This window comes from Piliocolobus tephrosceles, unplaced genomic scaffold, assembly GCF_002776525.5.
Source record: "Piliocolobus tephrosceles isolate RC106 unplaced genomic scaffold, ASM277652v3 unscaffolded_21448, whole genome shotgun sequence".
In the NCBI taxonomy this organism is placed as follows: Eukaryota; Metazoa; Chordata; class Mammalia; order Primates; family Cercopithecidae; genus Piliocolobus; species Piliocolobus tephrosceles.
Window position 1 is genome coordinate 1 of NW_022303697.1, and position 4,984 is coordinate 4,984.

The window sequence follows — 4,984 nt, forward strand, 5'->3', positions numbered from 1 at the left end:
ACCCTACCCTCAGCGCCATCCCTTGCCAACCATCCCCACAGGAGGCCAGGAGAGGCCCAGGAACTAGGGTCACCTATAGGATCTTCAGCAGCAGCAGCAGCGCTGCCCCAGGACGACAAGGCCTGATTCGGGAAAAGCTCCCCTTGAACCCTCTCGGCAATCTTGCGGGCAGAGATGGTGTCTCGGAGGTGTTCTCGCCAGGCCAGTGTGGTACACAGCAGACACAGCGTCTTCCCTGTGCCCGTGGGGCTCTCCAGAATGCCATTCACTTTCTGAACAGAGTTGGGAGCAAGGGTTACGGGGAAGCCAGGAAGAGGCGAGGCCACACAAGCCACCCTGAGACAAGCCTCAGCAGCCAGCGGGCAGCTCTTCGCAGATGCAGAGGCCGCGGTCAGGTGGCGAGAGCCCCACGGGACCATGGATAAGTCCGCAAGACACTTTCCACTCTTGCCCTAAAGGGCGTGAAGCAACTCCAGCTGCCATCAGCAAACCATTTGCAGAACGTTACCCGAAATGCGACAGTATTTTTCAGCCTCGATAGTAAGATGACTAATGAGGCGTCAAGTCTCAAAATAGGAAACTGTTCTGCATTCCTAGATCCAAACATTTATGCTGTCCTATCTGATGTCCTACAGACGAGCTCTCAGATGGGAACCTGAGCAGGAAACTCAGGGAGGGGAGGGGTGTGAGCCGGGTACAAGAGGGCACCTCAAGGAACCCAGGAGAAGGCAACCTGTGCCGCTGCCACCTCCCTGCACCCCCAAGGTTCAAAGACCTTCAAAGTGAGGCTGGCCACCGGCGGCCCCTCTGATGGAAATGCTTCCTCCTGACCCGTGAATACCAGCCGCTCCTCAGAGAGGCCCCCAAGGCACTAAGTCCGTCATTCTCAAGGACGATGTTTTTACTTGTCAATCCTCTCTCTGACCCCACCTGGAACACCAGCCCTTTTGATGACAGAGGCTGCCTCTGGAGGGGCCTGGCTGGAATGGGTCGGGAGAGGGAAGCACACCCGGCCCTGGCTGAAGCTCCACCTGCCCACAGTCCTTTCCTCCGGGCCTGTGCTCTACCTGCTGCAGACATTCCAGGACCTTGGTCATGTACTCCTGTTGGCATTTGTAGGGCTGGAAAGGGAAGTCTATGGTCACACCATTCAGGACTATCTTGGGCATATCAGCCTGTTCTCAGGAGGGCACAGAGGGTGGCTGAGTGGCAGGCTATTCGGGTCTGTGCGGAAAAACCACTCCGAACATCTTAGGATCTCAGGCACTCCTGGTAAGTGATGCGAGCAGGTGCACTGGGACACAACGCGGTTCTCTTGGAGAATCCCTACGGCACAGACCTGGGAAAGACAGTAAGACTCTGTAGACAGCCTTTGTGGGTACCGGGCCACTTTCCCAGGCGTTTCTATGAGTCCCTCCTGTGGAGAGGGTCGGAGGGCAACCCTGGCATATGCCATCTCAAGGAGCTGGCAGGGCAAAGATGCGAAGTGGCTGGGCCTTGCCTTATCCTCCCGCCCCACAACTCCTTCCTTCTCTGGAAGAGACGCCCACAGCGCTGCAAGTTCCGCCCGCAGAATTCCGTGACTTCCACAAGAGCGTTTGAGGGCTGGAGAGGCAAGCGGCACCTCTCCCGGCCTGACCAGGCACAACGTCAGAGCGAAGGGTCTGAACCTCCGGTCCTGCCTCTCCAGCCCTCTGCCCTCCTGGCTGGCTGGAGGCCATTCCCCATCCCGCCCGGGTGGGCAACCAGATGCAGCCAAAGTAGCGAAAGAGTATCCCGGGATGCCAATCCGTGCAGCCCTCAGCAAGTCACTCAACTTCTCTAAGCCTCAGTCCCGCTTGGGTACTGGGACTAACAGACCAGACGCGGACACACTGAATATCGGCCCTTCCCTCCAGCCCCGGCCCTGGGCTCAGCCAACGCTGTGGCGCCAGCGCCCACGAGCGCAGGAAACTACAGGTCCCGAAGTGCAGCGCGGCCAATCCGCCGACCCGCGGCCCCGAGGGCGGCACGGGGCCTGCCGGGAGCTGTAGTTTCGAAAACCGCAAGGCGCCCACGAGCCGCTCGAATAAACCACTTGTAGAATCACTGCGACTCACTGCTCATTTGTCTCCGGGGCGAACCTTCCAGAACCTGGGGCCCTCAGGAACTCAACCGACTCCAGTCGAGCGCCGCCACGGCGTCCCCAGCTATGAGCCAGTTCAGACTTCGCGGGCAGAGGCGCGCAGTCGCCACTGATCCCACTGCACTTCCGCCCCCACTTCCGGTCCGCTGCTTTGTGCTCCCGGCGGAAACTGTTCCTCCGCGGAGGGGGTCCGCCTGCTCTTCGGCTCCTCCAGGCCTACGGGGCCGTTTCCGCGTTCTGTGTGCGGCTGCCCTGCCCAGTGAACCTCACTTCCGTGGCCCACAGGCAGAAATCTGGGTTCCTGCCCGTCTCCTTCCTTGATGTCATCCCCCACCAGGGTCTCCGTTCCACTGCCGCCTCTCTAGGCCGAGCCACCACCATTGCCCGGAGAGCTGCACGGGCCTCGTCCCCAGAGGCATCTTTTTACCGCTCAAGTGTGAGCTGACAGCTTTCCGGAAAATTTGAAAATGGCTGCCCCTTGCCCAGGACCCGGTTCCTGAGAGCCCTGACCGCCTCCTCTCCTTCCTCTCCTGCTCTGTCCAGCTTCTGCTCGGGTCACTGTCCCCGCACTGGTCCCGGCGGGCCTCCCTGAGTCCCCAGCACGCGGCACTGGCTGGCAGCGGGGCGGACCCCAAGAGCAAGGACCGCACAGTTCTGTGGGGTCAGCCCAGCGTGAGGGATGCTTGTCTCAGGGGGCCCCAGCCCCCGTGCCTCAGAAGGCCCCAGGAGGAAGTTGGCGCTGCGTGACGGCGCACGGCCGGCACGGTTGTGTTTCATGTCCACGGACGGCACAGGCGATGCCCTGCGTGCCCATGCTCGTGGGTGTGAGCTAGTGCTCGGAGAAGCCCCAGCACTCACTGGCACCCAGCCCCGTGTGCCTGTTCGGGTGAAGGAACCGCGGGCTGCCTGTCTGAGACCCGGCAGGGAGTTGAAGACGAGGAGACCAGCCACACAGGCTTGTGGGATGAATGGGCACCAAGCACAAGTTTTAGTGCCCCCCATACGTGCTGGTATGGCTCTGTGTCCCATCCAAGTCTCACCTCGAATTGTAATCCCCACGTGTGGAGGGAGGGAGGGACCTGGAGGGAGGTGATTGGATCATGGGGTCAGTTTCCTCCAGGCTGTTCCCATAATAGTGAGTGCTCAGGAGACCGGATGGTTTAAAAGTGGCAGTTTCCCCTTCTCGCTCTGGCTGTCTCCTGCTGCCATGTAAGACCTGGGAACTGGGACTGACATAGACTTCACCTTCTGCCATGATTTTTTTTTTTTTTTTTTTTTTTTTTTTAGACAGAGTTTTGGCTCTTTTTGGCCAGGCTGGAGTGCAATGGCACAATCTTGGCTCACTGCAACCTCCACCTCCTGGGTTCAAGCAATTCTCCTGCCTCAGCCTCCCAAGTAGCTGGGATTGCAGGTGCGCGCCACTAAGCCTGGCTAATTTTTTATATTTTTAGTAGCGATGGAGTCTGACCATGTTTGCCGGGGAAGTCTCGAACTCCTGACCTCAGGTGATCCGTCTGCCTTGGCCTCCAAAGTGCTGGGATTACAGGCGTGAGCCACCACACCCGGCCTCAGGTAGTATCTTAATAGCAGTGTGAGATCCGACAAATGCTTGACACACTTCTTTGGACGACCTCTGGAATAAGTCCTCTCTTTTTCTTTTTTTCTTTTTTTTTTTTTTTGAGACTAAGTTTTGCTCTTGTCCCTCAGGCTGGAGTGCAGTGACACAATCTTGGCTCACTACAACCTCTGCCTCCGGGGTAGAAGCAATTCTCCTGCCTCAGCCTCTCGAGTAGCTGGAATTACAGGCACCTGCCACCATGCCTGGCTAATTTTTGTATTTTTAGTAGAGACGGGGTTTCACCATGTTGGCCAGGCTGGTCTCGAGCTCCTGACCTCGGGTGATGCACCCACCTCAGCCTCCTACAGTGCTGGGATTACAGGTGTGAGCCAGCTAAGTCCTCTCATTGTCCACACTTTCTGTGTGAAAAAATGAGGCACAGGGTGTTGAGCAGATTGTCCAGAGCCTGCCTAGGAGCCAGGAGTTTTACCTTTTGCTGCCACACACTCCATCTCCTGAGAGCAGTGACCAGAAAAGGCTGTCCTGTGGACTGAACTGAAGTCTGAGTCATCTGCTCCTTGCCAGCTGCTAGAGGAGCATTCTGGCCTTGGGCAGTCAGGAACTCCTGTACCCTTGCCCTCCTCCTCTAATTGCTAATGTAGCCAAAGCTCCAGCATACAGCAGGTGCTTGACAGATGTCTGTTGAATGACTGAGTGTTCTGCTGAGGTATAGGGCTCCTCCTAGGACCCAGGGTTAATTTTCTTTTCTTTTCTTTTCTTTTTTTTTTTTTGAGATAGAGTCTTGCTCTGTCACCCAGGCTGGAGTGCAGTGGTGCGATCTCGGCTCCCTGCAACCTCCACCTCCCAGGTTCAAGCGATTCTGCTTCCTCAGCCTCCTGAGTAACTGGGATTACAGGTGCCAGCCACCACACCCGGCTAAGTTTTGTATTTTTAGTAGAGATGGCGTTTCACCATGTTGGTCAGGCTGGTCTTGAACTCCTGACCTTGTGATCCGCCTGCCTCAGCCTCCCAAAGTGTTAAGATTACAGGCATGAGCCACCACACCCAGCCAAGCCAGGGTTAATTTCAAGAGTGCAAAGGTCTGATAAAAGTCACACTTTTTTGAGACGGAGTCTTGCTGTTGTCACCCAGGCTGGAGTGCAGTGGTGTGATCTCTGCTCACTGCAACCTCCCTGTCCCAGGTTCCAGTGATTCTCCTGCTTCAACCTCCTAAGTAGCTGAGATTACAGGCACCTGCCACCACACCTGGCTAATTTTTGTATTTTTAGGATGGGGTTTTA

The 4,984-nt window shown here is 56.9% G+C and overlaps 1 long non-coding RNA gene across 1 annotated transcript; it reads right to left on the minus strand.

The window, feature by feature from the left end:
* Positions 1-71: 71 nt before the first annotated feature.
* Positions 72-3,199, minus strand: LOC111520513. Its single transcript, XR_002724694.3, has 3 exons — positions 2,100-3,199; positions 1,068-1,339; positions 72-272 (listed from the first exon to the last, which is right to left on the minus strand). It is a non-coding gene; the product is annotated as an uncharacterized LOC111520513 (long non-coding RNA).
* Between the last annotated feature and the right edge of the window lie 1,785 nt (positions 3,200-4,984).